Source organism: Sinohyriopsis cumingii, chromosome 18 (assembly GCF_028554795.1).
Source record: "Sinohyriopsis cumingii isolate HCF-2022 chromosome 18, ASM2855479v2, whole genome shotgun sequence".
In the NCBI taxonomy this organism is placed as follows: Eukaryota; Metazoa; Mollusca; class Bivalvia; order Unionida; family Unionidae; genus Sinohyriopsis; species Sinohyriopsis cumingii.
Window position 1 is genome coordinate 70,941,746 of NC_142978.1, and position 16,503 is coordinate 70,958,248.

General features: G+C 34.4%; 2 long non-coding RNA genes across 2 annotated transcripts; one reads left to right on the plus strand and one right to left on the minus strand.

Annotated features, from left to right (window-relative positions):
- Positions 1-407: 407 nt before the first annotated feature.
- LOC149776935 (uncharacterized) lies at positions 408-3,111 on the minus strand. The gene is made up of 3 exons (XR_016416141.1): positions 2,973-3,111; positions 2,253-2,349; positions 408-1,394 (listed from the first exon to the last, which is right to left on the minus strand). It is a non-coding gene; the product is annotated as an uncharacterized LOC149776935 (long non-coding RNA).
- A 466-nt stretch (positions 3,112-3,577) lies between these two features.
- On the plus strand, positions 3,578-7,021 carry LOC149776936 (uncharacterized). Its single transcript, XR_016416140.1, has 3 exons — positions 3,578-3,716; positions 4,407-4,501; positions 6,465-7,021. It is a non-coding gene; the product is annotated as an uncharacterized LOC149776936 (long non-coding RNA).
- The last annotated feature ends 9,482 nt before the right edge of the window (positions 7,022-16,503 follow it).

Consider the following 16,503-nt stretch of genomic DNA (forward strand, 5'->3'; position numbering starts at 1 on the left):
ATGATGGACATTTTGGACTCTGAATTTTTTTCAGCATGGAAAACCCTGGAAAAGCATGGACAGTTTAGACTTAGAATTTTTTGGATAAATTTCAGCATGGAAAACCCTGGAAAAGGATGGACAGTTTGGACTTAGAATTTTTGGGATAAATTTCAGCATGGAAAACCCTGGAAAAGAACTTAGTCAATTTTCAAGATTGGTACAAAGAATTATTTTGAATTACCTAAAGAAAGAGCAATCATGACTAAACTGCGCTGTAACACAGATTTTTGAACTTGAAACTAAACTATTATTTCAAACCTATGATAAATATATACTGAGAAATAGAGGACACAAGTCAAATAAACAAACTAAACCATACACACACACACACTTGACCCCTGCTTTAAAAAAACAAACTACAAGTGTTGAAGTAGTACATCATTTATTGTAAGTACCACATATGTAATTAAATGTTCATTATCAAAAGAACATCACTATACAAAAATGTTGGTGTAACACAAACTATACATGTATGAAAAGATATCCTGAAAAATTAGTTAAATCCTGACCAGAAAATATCTGGTGCATATAAAATCATAAATATGTCCAAATCTGTTCACCACATGAGCTTGACACTACAGTGTATAAGTATGAAATTCTGCTGTGCAGTGGTGAAAGCCATTTTAGTCCTTTTCATGATGATTGGGGAGAACAGTACCATAAATGGCATTTCCAATTTCAACAACAATAATAGGTTCTCGAAGACACTTGATCCTATTTTTGATGATGAAAGGAAGTCTTCTTTCTTGTCAGAGCCAACTTCATTCCAAAGAGATGTTTGCTCATGATTATTAGTTATGTACACCTGTACAGCCCCCAGTTTCACACATTTCTTCTTTATCGGAGTACAATTTTTTGCAGATCTCACAATAAAAATTGTGTTTGAGATACTCCTTACTGAATTCACATTTTTCCTTCAAATCTTTGACAATTGTCAATCCTGTGTTTGCTGAAGGAAGATGCAACTGAATTAAGTCCAAAAAGTCACATATTTAGCATCTGACAAATTATGTCTTGTTGGCAAAGCCCCATGGACAATAACATGTTCAGACTTTGTGATTTCACTACAATATATATCTTGTTATGGGGCTATGACATAAAGTGGGGGATCTGTGACATGGGGTGGGTAAGACTGAGTTGCTTCATTCACCTGATGATACTGTTCATCATCTGAACTTGATTAAAACTCTATACTTTCTTCTGAGTCAGATGAAAAACTCATGTCACTGTCACCATATCTAGTTGGTTCATCTGTTGATATTCTCATTATATTTGAAGATTAGTATTACGTACTGTCACCAATTTCATAATATCCAAGACCAACAGAACTGGATTCACCTAGATCAACAACACTGTAATGAGAAATACAAATTTTAGTGAACATGTATAATTCATATTAAAATCTTAACATTCAAACATTATTGTTTTGTTGTGGGAATTGAATATGTACAGTTAATATTACACTGTTACAGTAGTTTAGTTTAACAAATCCAATGTTAATGCATGCATCATTTAAACATGGGTAATGCAAATATGATACACAATGAATGCATGTAAATGACAAGTAATTGATACACAATAATATACTCAATCATACAAAGTACATGTGATACAACATACACTTCATAAATGTATGTGATGTTTTCAGAAAAACAACTAAAGTTTCATAACGTTTTAGGGCATTATAACAAAAATGAAAGTAAAAATTATATTTAACATTTTAAATAATTAAAAACTGAAGTGTGACAATGCATAACAATAAATTATTATATCTTGTACTGCAAGAATCAATACTGATCAGATATTTCCTGGAATTTCTGTAATTGGCTGATTTGGTTAAATATGGTGTACATTGTGCATATATTGTGTATGGTGTGTTGGATAACCCATACAGAGTGAATGTTCTGTTCAAACACGTACATTGAATATTCTGTTTGTAAATACTGAATGATTTCACCATATACTCAGAATTTGTTGAACTCTGAAAATTCCACTTAGTGTTGTACAGTGAAATTTGTTTATTCCTTAAATTATTGATATGGTAATGAAACTGTGTTTAAGATATGAGCCATGTTAAGCTGTGAATGTACTAGGTAAGAACAAATGTATAAAGAATAATGCTTATCTTCACACAAATAAACATTGTTGTGGGAGACAGCTGCAGACATTATTTAAAATGTAAAAAAACTCTCTATTACTCCTGGAATTACCATTGTTTTCTCTTCCTCCAGTACATGGTGCTTTTAGGAATGGACTTTGTGGAATTAACTTCAAGCTGCTTATATATTTTGTCCTGAACACCAGTACCTGTAATACACAAACAGCATTAAAATGTTTACAGACTGTACAGTCAGACTGATTAAAACATTAACATATCGTTCAAATATCATCTTCATGGTAAAACTTGTGTACATTTTAATCTTGCTAAGATTAATGTGAAATTTTTCAAAATTTCTTTTTCCAGGACTTAAGTTACTTAAGTTATCATTTTACTTATATATGTAGCAGTCTGAAAATTTAGCAGTAACCTAAAGACCTATTTGGACTAGATCTATAAATACTTTAGAAATTCACAACTTTATCATAATACCAGAGCAAACCCTGTTTGGGCTTACATGTATCACTGGAGTTAACATTTCCAAGACTGACAATTACAAGGTTATGGCTGTTAAAATAAAATTCCACAAATTAGGTTGCTTTGAAAGTTATATATACATATATATTGAAAAACAAAAAGACCTACTCTAATTTTAAAACTGGTGCAAAAGGAAACTTGTTTTTCACCTTGTATATCTTTTCACATTTATTTAAATACTTGCTTACAATTTAATTATCAGTCATACATATATAGTGTTGGGCGGTTAATCATATAGTCAGTTTATACTTGGGCAAACGAGATAAAGTCGAGACTCCGTTTATTTCATACTCACCTATAATATTTGGGTGTCCAATTTGTGTTGTCTTTCCATTTGTGTTCCACACCTCGACACGATATTGCCTCTTGGTCGTAAACTTTGTCTTCTAAAACCACTTTACTGTAAACCAATCATTCCCCAACATATCCAAATCACGGCGTTGGTATCCGATGTATAGATATTAACTCTTTAGATAAATCATAAATCAAAAGAGAACAAAATGTCTGATTTTTCTGTCAAGTATTCGCCTTCACGTATCGGAGTCACGTTTTTGTCACGCAGAAATAGCCGAGGTTGTTCCGTATGATGATGGCTGATGAAGCTGACTATGATGGGATATAAAATTATGTGCTTATTTTTTTTAACCAATTACTACATTGAAAAAGCTGGCATATTTCGATTTCATGCGTTAGAACCAAATTTTCTGTAAAAAGAAAAAACAAAAAAAAAAAAACCGTTTCTGTAAACTTTGGTTCCAAATTTGGCACCGTAAAACGCTGTGGATAACCAGTCTAGAATTTGGGCGCAATTTTCGATTGGAGTGTCATTGAAATCGTAAAATATAAAATATCCCAGGATTTTTAGATGACCACTGAACCAGAAATATCACTGGTTATATGGGTGAATGAGGCATAATCTGTATGGCTAATGTACACTCGCCACGAAAAGAAATGAAGGAATATCGCTCGGGAGAGAAAGTGATGGCGGTTTGTCGTGGATTCAAGGGATACCATGAGTGTATTATTGCGAAAATAGCAGGTAAGTCATTACTCAGGCCAGTTGTAGCAAAATTATTTGCACGGCCGCCAAGTATCTTAGCTGCAAAAGACTTCGCGTGACGTAAATTTATTGAAAGCTATTACGAAATATATCCTATGGAACAATTTCTTTTTTTTATGCTGTTTGAAGACTGATAAATTAAACGTCAAACTTGTAAGGATATTGAAAGGTATGTGTTATGTTTTAAGCTTTGTTTACATAATTGGCAACATTTTTTACTTATCCTAATGCACAATGACCAGTCATCTCGTGTCTGTCTTTCAAAAAAGTTGGTACGTGCCGGCCTTGCGAATATAAATTTCCAAATTGTAAATTTCACTTTAAATTTTATTCACCCTTGATATTATTAATGATCTGACTGGTATTTGTATTTTTTACATTTTCATTATTATTTTCCAGACAGTGTGCTATTTGTAGCAATAAGTTATATTTGTTTTAATTAATTTTAGACTGTGACTCGGAAATATACCGGTAGATCTCTTTTCCAATTAATCTTCAATTCAGATTATGGCTTGTTTCTGTCTATCCAATTTATATTCAGCCATTTCAGTAATATTTAATAGTAACTTACTGTATAATTAATAAGAATGTACAGTTGTAAACTGTTGGAAATGATTATCAATTTTCCTCACCAAAAATACTTGTTTAGTTTGTGTCCTTTAATTTCAGAAAAAAGTGGCAAGGCACAGTTATGTAAACAACTTGATGGCGACAGCTTCATTGAAATTCTTCGATCTTTTAATTTTGAATTAAGCAAGCGAGAGGTAATACCACATTTGTTTCAAATTCAAATGTCTAGAACATTAGCTGTAACCTGGAGTCGTGTATATAGATAAGTAAATATATCAGGAACTTAGTGCATATGAATCATCATGGTGAAAATTTGGATGAAATTTTTTTTCACACCCAGCATGAGGCAGAAATATGTCAGATTTTGGATTTTAACAAAGCTGCTAGATAAATATTCAGAATGCTGTACAGCTCTGTTGAATATATTGGCAAGACACTAACTGGGGCAAGAGCCAATAATAAGCACACACAAGGCCACCTCACCAAGACCAGTCCAGAATTCAAATAATTTATGGTATATTTTAAATTATTAACCATGCATTTTAAACTTTGTTAACCTATGACAAAATATATGCCAAATTGTAACAAAATTTTTTTATGAACTAAGGCTGGAACATTATTATGAAATTTAAATGTATCCACAACTACTACTTGAAACATTATAGTGTAGACAGGCAATATTCAAATGGACAATGTAAATCTACTTTCAGTTTAAATGGTATAATCACAACTGCATGTATATGGTAGCCAGTTTGTGTGTGCGTGATTCAGATGTTTAGTAACGTAGCTTTAACAAATGTTTAGTCACATCACTACGATGTCTGCAGTGTGGCAATTTATAGTGATGTCTAGCACTGGGATATCATGCCATAGATGTGTAGCATAATGTCTTCTACCCAGTCACATTATCTTGACACCAGGTTGACCAGTCCTAACACTAACCTTTTAACCGTTTACCTTATAGAGCATAATTACAAAGTGCAGCATGCTATAAATAGAGCACCTGTTACCTATACGACTCCATACGCATAGGCCTGCCTGTTAACTGTTAAGCATTGTAGTGTATTTTATGTTAAACAGCAATTGTAACCATTTTACATTTTTGGTACACATCTATTATGTGTGGAAAAATTTAAGATTAAAAGTCTGATTGTTATAGCTGCGTAAATTTTTTTCACTGAAGAATTTTTTACGTGCTTTAAAATCTTGAGAGGACTCATTCACTGTCATGTCAGTGAGGCCGTGTGACCAATCGTAGCTGCCATTTCTCATACTTGAAATTTACAATTTGTCGTCTGCATCTACATCACTAAGTCATCTGAATTTGATAATTTATGAAAACTAATTGCTGCCTGCATCAATATCAGAGCCTTTACCTAAGTTATTGAATCTTTCGTAGTTCTGATTCTAGTCGTGAAAACTTTCTAAGTACTGAATGAAATCTGCGACCTCCATTTTGGAGAGTGGAGATTATGACCCAGTTACTTTAAATAGCAGATATCGACCAGGGCATAAACAGTGACCACGTGATCCGATGTAATTGTCATTCACAGAAATGAATGTAGTATCTAAATGGGGGTTTTCTCCGAAGGTGGCGCTATGAAAACCAGCTTAAAATGGCTGATGTTTACAGCAGGCGTCAAAAGGCGCTTCCACGTGAATGGAGTAGAGGTGTCAAAAGACGCTTGCATGAGGTAAAGGGTTAATGCTGAGCACCAGGCAAGGCAGCTAATAGTACCATTTTTTTAATAAGTCTTTAGTATGACTCGGTTAAGGGTTCAAACCTGTGACCTCTCACACCAGTAGCAGGCGCTCTAACCACTTAGACTTAGGCCACAGGAGCAGTTAGGTAGCCAGTTTAATTTGTGATGGAAACCACGGGTTTTTAAGCCTATTAAGTTAGTCATCAAGCCAAGTGCCTCATTACAATTACCAACCTCAGGTATTGTAAAATTACTGTAATTGCATGAAATGTTTCAGGCATAACTCATTCTCTCACTCCTCTCTCTCTCTCTCTCTCTATATATATATATATATATATATATATATATATATATATATATATATATATATATATATATATATATATATGGGATTGAAATAAATTTGAAATCTTGCTTGATTCTATTCATTAATATACAATGATTTGTATTTCAGAAATCATGAAGGAGAAGTATAACATTGGGGAGGTGATGGTGAGATAGAAGCTTTGCGATTTGGTTAAACCATCAAGAGTACCATCACTTCCACAGACTCCAGTGGTGACAACAGAAAAATAAGAAATGTGGTTAATGAACTATGAAACAACACGTGTAAAAAAAAATATTTTAAATTTTTTTAATTAAAATTGAGATAGAAATTAATGTGAATTTCTGTTATTTTGTTGTTAAGATTGCTTCAGAATAAATTCAAACTATAACTAGAGTAAGAGAACATATTTTTAGAAACTTGGATGATGTTAAGGAGCCAGTAATCTGGATTTTATGACACACCAGTAGAAGTGTAGCGATATTTATGACAACTTAAGCCATGTTGTCTACTGAATACTAGTGCACAACCTATTAAGCTACCAGTGACAAGTATAGTTTTTAATTTTTGTTTCCTTGTTTAAAAGTTACTAAACATCACAGTCAATACAAGGAGTTGGTTGGGGTAATTTGGATCATGTTCTTCTTGAAATTATCATCAAATAAAAGTTGCATCACTGTTAAAAATCTCGTTTTCATAAAATATTTCAACAATTTTCAGCTAAATTTTAGTGTTGTCCAGGGTTTTCCAGCCTACCCTGGATAAAGACTGGAATATTAGTCCAAATGCTCCAGCATTTTCCATGCTAGAATTGTCCAGGGTTTTCCATCGTTTTCCATGCTAGAATTGTCCAGGGTTTTCCAGCCTACCCTGGACATAGCCTGGAATATAGTCCAAATACTCCAGCGTTTTCCATGCAAGAATTGTCCAGGGTTTTCCAGCCTACCCTGGACAGAGGCTGGAATATTAGTCCAAATACTCCAGCATTTTCCATGCTAGAATTTTCCAGCGTTTTCCATGCTAGAATTGTCCAGGGTTTTCCAGCCTACCCTGGACATAGGCTGGAATATTAGTCCAAATACTCCAGCGTTTTCCATGCTAGAATTTTCCAGCATTTTCCATGCTAGAATTGTCCAGGGTTTTCCAGCCTACCCTGGACATATCCTGGAATAATAGTCCAAATACTCCAGCGTTTTCCATGCTAGAATTGTCCAGCGTTTTCCATGCAAGAATTGTTCAGGGTTTTCCAGCCTACCCTGGACAGAGGCTGGAATATTAGTCCAAATACTCCAGCGTTTTCCATGCTAGAATTTTCCAGCGTTTTCCATCGTTTTTCATGGAATATGATGGACATTCTACAGCCGGGTGACCAGCCAAAGCTGCCATTTCTCATACTCGAAATTTACAAGTTCTTTGTCTGCGTCTACATCACTAAATCATCTGAATTTGACAATTTATAAAAACTAAATGCTGCCTACATCATTATCAGAGCCTTTACCTAAGTTATTGAAGCTTTCATAGTTGTGATTCTAATCGTGAAAGCTTGAGTAAGTACTGAACCAAATCCGCAACCTCCATTTTTGAGAGTGGAGAATACGACCCAGTTACTTTAAATAGCAGATTTCGACCAGAGCATAAACAGCAACCATGTGATCTGACGTAATGGTCATTCACACCAATGATTGTAGTATCTAATAGGTGGTTTTCCCCAAAATGGCTAATGTTTAAAGCAGGCGTCAAAAGGTGCTTCCATGAGAATCGGGTAGAGGCATCATAAGGTGCTTCCATGCAAATGGAGTAGAGGCGTCCAAAGGCGCTTGCATGAGGTAAAGAGATACCTAACATGAGCCATTCATAATATTTATTTAAAATAAACAACACCAGAACTTTTTGTTGTATTTTAATAAGCAATTACACTCTGATATACACCTCTCCCTCAATAACTCATGCATAATGGGGTCCACAAACATAGGCCACGCTATAAGCGAGGACGCAAGTTATTGAGGGACCTCCAAAAATTAAAAAAATCTGCTTATACATCGAGGAAACCGTTGGGGGTTGGGAACTGGGCTGTATAATGAGTGAATCCTCTTTTTGCAATCACGTCGATAATATTTGTTAATAGCTTGCTTTTTCTAATGAAGTAGTTTGTTATTCTGTATAAATAACATTTATTTTCAAAATTTCCAACGTGAAAGATCGTTCAAACTGGTTTCAACAACCATCACAAGTATACGAAAACGTGTATTATGTAACTGCTTTTTCTTTTGTTGATTAGTCTGGTTCCCAGAGTGGAATTAAATAGTATACTAGCAAGTCAGGAGTCAAAGTAGCTTGAAACTAGACTTTCAGTTGATATACCGCCAAACAAGATTCCTTTTTAAAAAAAACTAGCAACATTTGTTTCATGAGTCAATTGCCTATGTTGAAACTCAATTTTATATTGTTAAATTAGTACCATACTGATGTTGTGATTTCACTGAAAGTAAGAGTGAAACTTCTTATCATCCTTGAGGATATCTCTAAGTGCTAGTTCAGAAATTCTCTGAAAATCGCTTGCCCATAATGGTCCATATCTGTGAAATCAAGCTCTTTATTTTACGAAGTATTCGTTTCGCTTGGTTGCCTTGCTATCTTTGATCACAGTTATGAAAGAGTTGGTTAATTTAAGGTAGTTTATGTTACATAGTAAAATTTATAACAGTGTTTGATTGATCAACAGAAGTGAGTTCACCCGACATATGACCGTGGCCACTAGATTTTAAGTATGTAGGATTTATGTACCTTTTAACTTTTGTTTTATATTCCACTTCTTTTATATGATTCAAAAGACATAATTAATACAAAGGAAGCCGTCTTTTAATTCAGTGCCACAATACAACAAATACTTCCGCAAGTCAGTTATAAAAAAAAAGCACTTTATTAGGTTCTCAGAGAAACACTTGCATACATAGCTGTTACGGTAGATTGACACATTTTACACTTAAATGCACATTGCATTATGATGATTATGCTTAAGTGGAACTAAAAGATTGAATTAAAAGACAAATTTCACTTAATAAAAATTATTTAATTGGCATTTAAATATTAATGTACTGCCTACACTAGGCATAAGTGACATTTCATTGATTGAAATTTCCTTGAATATCTTTAAATATGGTGTATTAAGAATGTTGTTTGGGAAAGATAATGTACCAACTATATGACTTCTTATTAAAAGTTGATAATTTAAAAATGTTAATTAAAGTTTCCAGGTCATATCTACCGTTTCAACCATAAAACAATCGATATATCAACGTTTCAGTTACCAATTTTGATCGCAATTTTTTTCAAGTTCAGGAATCAGGGATCATTTTTTGGGGTTTTATTTTCTGATTTAAAAAAAAGGGATTTTCTGGTTTTAAAAAAAAGGAATCCACATGACCCCATGTTATAACCGCATTTGCGAGTTATCAAGGGAGTGGTTTAATCAAATGATCCAAATAGTAATAGTGATTTCACCAAGGTTGATGGAGAAACAGTTGATGTATGGACTTCACATATGCTTTCTTGAAAATTATATTCAAGATTGACTTGTATCAAGAGACTTAAATTTATAGTGAAATTTCAGATATAAGGATATATTTTGGGATTGTATTATTGTGATCCAACAAAATATTGTTGGCACATGACCACTAAATGGGCCACCACAGGCACATCAACACTTCCATTGTTTGATTTAATTTGGATTTCCACAAAAGTTCAGAACTTTAATCATTAGGACTTGCGTCTGTATTTATTTGGGATTTAATTTGCAATACCATGAGTTCCTTTTTTTTTTTAATTTGTACTTTGTATGCTAGGGAAATAAATTATGTTTATTTGTTTTAAGGTCATAAAGTCATAATTTGTCAGATTGGATTCTTACTGACAGCAGGGTTATATTATAAAAGTAAAGATCTTCATATTGTCCTAGGACTAAAGCTCACAATATATAAAAGCAACCAAAGTACAAGAAAATTAAGATTGAAAAAAAATTTCATTAACATTCACAGTCATCAAAATAAGTAAAGCATGAAAGTAAGTCAGTTATACAAAATAAACCCATTTCTAACAAAAAGGAACCATTTACGCCATTTAGTGAGTCTATATTTACCTGGACTTTAATATTGAAGCAACTATGCAAGAAATTTTAAATAAAAGTCCCACAAGGAAACACATTACTAACATTTCCAGAGAAGAACTGGATTCTTTACATATATTATCACAAGATGAAGGAATAATTATTAAAAAGCTGGCATGTTTACCACTATAATAATAACAAATGGTGTGGGGTTGCATTAAAGGGATAAAAAGGCAATTAAATGAAAAACATATTGCACAAAACTTTATGATGATCCTGCTCAGCAAATGAAAGAAACAATTGGCCAGTGTATCAGTGAATATCCAGAAACAAGCTACTCTGTACACAATGAATTTCCCCACAATATGTGTTCCTCAGTTTTACAAAGTACCCAAAACACACAAGGCTTATGATTTTTTACTTCCATTATGGTAACCAGGTAGACTTATAATTTCTGCATATAACTGTAACAATATTGATCATATTTTACAGCCTTGAATGAAATCTCTTCCTTCATATGTCAAAGATGCTGCAGATTTCATTTGTACATTGAAATCAGTTCAGATATTGGAGAAATCTTGAATTATTATAATGGTAAATTTGATTTTGTTTTGTCTGAAATGTTTCCTTTACAGCTGACAAGTTGAAAGAAATGGGGGATAAATGGGTGCATAGGAAGACCCATGAGACACACACTCTGCCTGCCATTCTTGTAAAATTGCTGATGGACAGACAGGTATCTGTTCTGCTGCCTTTGACCTAACAAGGTGTGAGACCTTTCCAGAGCAAACACACCTATAAAAAGAGGAGGGAAAATCCCTCCTCCTCATCTCAGCTCTCAGGTTCCTTCTTTGAGTATCTTGGGACTCAGAAAGGAAAGATAAACTCTTCAGTGCAGAAGGACACTCCTAATCACTGGAGCACATAAGGCCTGTGGACCCTTAAAAGTTGATCCAACCCAGTGAGAGCCTGTTAGAGTCTATTACAGAGGAGGGAATACCTGGGTGGCAAGTGAGTCATGCACCCCCCCCCCATGAGGGAGGAACATTCTCTCCACTCAGAACAGCACTCTCTTCAAGACCAAAACCTGTTGATGCTACAGAGTTGCTAAACTCAGTTCATGTATTGATCATTAGTACAGCTGGATCAGGAAAAACTCAATTGTTGTTGAATATGATTTGGAGGTGGTTGACACAGGGTCATTTGTATGTGCTTGCACTGTTGGCTGAAGATCAGCTGTGTTATGATGTACTCTGGATTTTAATGACGCGATTCAATCATCATTGAGTGGCAAAGCATGCATGGTTGACTTCTTTTCCACAATCGATGAAGCTCCTACCATTGATGACCTTGATTCCTGTGTGAATGATATTGTACACGATGATTCTTGAACACCAAAATTAATCCTGCAAGACTATTTTCACCAAATTGACACAAAACACATATATAACAATATATATAACCCACACATGCCTAGAGTGATCTGTGACTACTGTAACATGTTCATATGGCGTTGATGCACATGGTCCCTAAAACATTCATTGGACTTAGTGTACCACCGACCACGTGTGGGATATGTTTGCTGAGGTCGCAAAGGACCTATATAATTTTTTCACGATAAACATAAATTGGTAAATGAGAAAGCTCTGTTTTCTGCCATAGATGTCGTAGAGGAGTATGGTAAGCAATGCCATAAAAGTACTTGTGAACACACAGGAATTAATTTGTAATGTTATAGCTAGTTGTAAAAGTGTCAGAGATATGTTACAGCCAAGATAAATTGTACAAGAAAATCTCACAATGGGTTTCAAAAAATATTTACACTACTGATTTTACAAACAAATTGTTGCCAGGACCGCGAAAGCCATGGATCAAACAAAGCTAAGTCGCAAAAACCACTGTAGCTATGATGGGAACACGACAATCTGGTCTGATCAGTGCAATTCGAAATAATTCAGAAAAGGTTAGATGGCATGCAAGAGGGTTTCGGAGAAGGACTTGCAAATGTTCTGCAACAAGAACCATCTGAGACAATAATTGTAGGGTTATAGATCATTTGATTTCTCACCAACAGCAGAACCAGGTGATTTGTTATCAACTATTCCCGTGTCACTAGTGTATCTTCATGCCATAATATTCAGTTGACTAATATTGGTTGTAGTCTTGTGGATTTAGATGGGCACATTGTTGATCTCCACAGATTGACCTGACATTTAAATATAATGACTGTCATACATGGACATATAATACCAAGTGTGTGTTGTTAACTCTTGAAACCAGCTTGCATGACGTATTGTAAAACTGGCCTTGGTGATGTTGTCCAGGAATTGTTTGCATGTATGTTTTCCGAAAGTATGTGTGAATGAGGTTGGCTTAAAGTAGCCATTAAATGTTATGATCTCAATTTTCATTTGGCAGCATTCCCATCAGAGTCTTTTCAGGACTGAATAGGGTTTTGGGGGGTCAGTTCAAAAGCTTAGGATAATGATTTAGCTCTTTATTGTGCCACTCCATGTTGTGTCGAAGTTTTCCTAGTTACCTATCTTCGGGCTATCCTTACTTACAAAATGCGAAAGTTGCATGTGAACTTAGGTTGTTGAATTTTTCTGTTTCGGTACTGAACATACATATGGTTTTAAAGAAATGGAAGTATCGAATGTTGGGCATAAATTGCTGTTTTGTTGTTTTGGTTATCTTAATCAGTTTCTGATGGTCATTTGTGGCAATCCCATGTCTAGTAGCAGTTTTCTGTCTGGGACACATTCCTCTTCCCCTCCTCTATCTCCTCCTTCTCTACAGGTTTGTAGTCAAGTTTGTAGTCACCATCTGATTCAGAGCCATTGTCTGGTTCTGGGTCTTCTTTAGTTTGCACTTCTTGGTCAGTCTGCCGGAGTGTTGTGGTGGTGTGAGGGAGAAGCCCTCATCATGTCGGAGTGGTGGTGACTGGAGACTTGTGGAGTGGAAATGGCTTCCTTTATATAGCATGTGTAACAAGACTTCATTGATCTTTAAGGTATCACGGTACCAATTGTTTCTCCATATACCTCAGTGCTAATGTTCTGTGAAATAAATATACTTTCTGTCCTACTTGGGCATGCATGTCACACACTGCCATATAGAACAATGCTAGATTGTCAATTTGACAATGACATAACCAGGTACTCCATTGCATTTAAGAGAGATAACTCTACTGGAACTAGACAGTGGTTAGAGTTATCTAGTCACAACAAGCACATTTTCAGCCATGTGTACCATATTTTAAAAAAATCATAAAAAGTACAAAATATGATCTAGATAGAAATTAACACAAACTCACATGTTGCCAAGAGGCTCAACATTTTTTTTAAGCCAAACAGAAAGTACAACTCTTACATAATGCACCAATCACAGCTAGAGTTGTTCTTTAATTCTGAATACAATGTTCCATACACCTTAAGCTCCGCCCACCTGGACTTGTGCAATTGGTACCGTTATACCTTAAAGAGTACCTCTCAGGCAAGCGTTATGGTGAAAATGCTAATTTATTCACATGAGGCCAAAGGCTTGCAAAAATAATGGTGTTCATCTAATCTACAACTTGGCATTGAAAAGGTCATCTAAAAAATCTTATCACCACCTCTTTAACATGAATGTTGGCATTTACATGTAACCTTTAACTAAAAAAATTCTTGGTAATCATTTAAATATGCAGATATTGAAAAAAACTTGATGCTTCCATGTTTTTTGTAGAGTTACTGCAATGTTTTACAGGATGCAATATATTTATGTTTTGTATGAATGCAACTACTGTATATACTCAAGTCCAAACTGTAGACGAAGATTTGCCATTGATCTCTTTAGGAGTAATCAGTAGAACAAACAACATAGCCCTGATCTGCCAGTGCAATATATGATAGCAGATTAGGGTCAATGCTGTTTATAGTTGGACTTGACATATACATGAGTGTACTCTGTAATCTCCCAGTTTTGTTTGACTGGCTGATGTCAAATCATTGACCAATTGGACATCAGAATCTTTCCTTAGTAAGAGTTAGAGTGTAAGAATTTTTCATGTAATCCAGGGACCAGACATAGAGATTGAGTTTGAGTTTCTACTCTCATCCAATCAAAAGTTACATTTTGATATTAAAGTTGTTTGAGACTGGGTTTTGAAAATATATTAAGCTCAAGCTAAAACTCACTTTAAGACCTAGCTGTATCTAAAATCACATAGTAATGTTTTAATTAAATGGGTGGATTTACCTTGAGGTTATATAGTCTTTGAAAATTAGGTCACTATTTCAGGATTATTTGGCCACTCAGATCTCAGATCATGCAATAATGAAAACCAACAAGACATAAAAGTCTGCGATATTTTGCATGATTGAGTGACCTTATATATTTTTCTTTCTTGTTAAATAGACATGCCTTTATTTTTCAGAGATACTGTGTATGTGTTACATAATGAAGGGTACTTTAGGTATTTTAGAGATCACTACTTTACACGAAGAATCCATTACATTGACGTTTGCAATTAGAAATGAAAACTTACATAAAAAAAGTTTTGAAAGAGACAAAAATAGCAAAGTTCAAACATGGAAGCAATAAAGTAAAGGCAGATATACTTATATCCAGAAATATTTGAAATCCAAAGTTGATGAAAGCAACAAATTGTATACATATATTATCAACACAGAAGAATGGGACTTCAAGCCATGAGAAAGAGGTAAATGTTTTATGTTTTCTGGACAGAAGAAGGAAAACAATGGTCTAGAAACCTCAGCTCTCATGAGTCTTCTCAAGCTCATCTTTACTTGCAATCCATTTAACGGCTGGATGAAAGTAGAGAAGGGCGACGATTTTGGACATACACAAAATCAAGAGAAAGTTCATTATAAGTTTCTGCCCTTTTTAAGTGAGTGTAAACATTTTTTAAAAAAAAGTGATTTTTCAGCTCAATAAAAGTTCTTTCTTTTTAAAATTTGAGTTTGTTTTGAATTCACATCTGTTACTTCATCAATAAATATGCATTATATCTAGAATCAATTAACCAGAAAAGAATGTACTAATAGCTTATAAACATATTTCCTTGCAGAAAGATAAGTGTGCCAAGGAACCTATGATAATGCTTTCTGGCTGCCATAAAGCTTTCCTTATAATCTTCATCTCAGACTCTAAGGATAATAATTCATAATAACTTTAAGTTGTTATGTATATTGAATTTGTATTGTTTGTTCGCTTTTCTCAAGGAATATATCTTGTGTATATTTGATGTTTGTAACTGACCTTAGTCCAAAATCAAATTAGTGGTCTACCTGGCTACTGACATTTGTTTTGTAAAGAACATAATACATGGCTATTTTTGCTCTTTGCAGAAGTTAAAAATAGAAATTGATTTTAAATAAAATGTAATTTATTTGATAGGAAAAGCATGTGATACAACTACTAGTACCAATAATAATTTTAATTCTAATGATAATTAATTGATCCCATATGACAGTGGTATTGGTGATGTCCAATATGCCAGCCATGGCAGTCATCTTGCAAAACTTGTTATTGATAACCCTGCAAACAAATGATCATATCGACAGGGTATTTATACTTACACCTGAAAACTTCTTACGATGTGTAGTTGGTCCCAAACAAAAATAATGCCACACGTACATCCATTATGGCTGATGCATCGGACAGCTTCCAACTCTTGTTATTGCTTCCTCTTCTGAATGGCTGGTCATCTCAACAAGGTGTTTTCATTGAATTATATTTTTATTATGGTAATTAGTTAGTCCTAAATGAAAATGATGCCAATCTGAGGTCCAGTATAGCTTCTATGGTAGCCATCTTGAAAATCATTATCACTATTCCAGAACAGAACGTCATATTGACATGAGGATTTAACGAGAAGACTTATGTTGACGTCTAACTGGTCTAAATGAAAATGGCACTGATTTGACAGCCTCTATAGCCACCATGGCAGTCATCCTGAAAATCATGTTGTGCTCCTCCTAAATGGAAAGTCATATTGACATGGGGTTATACCAGATGACATCTTGTGTCTTGTTTGTCCCATATGGAAATGGTACTGAT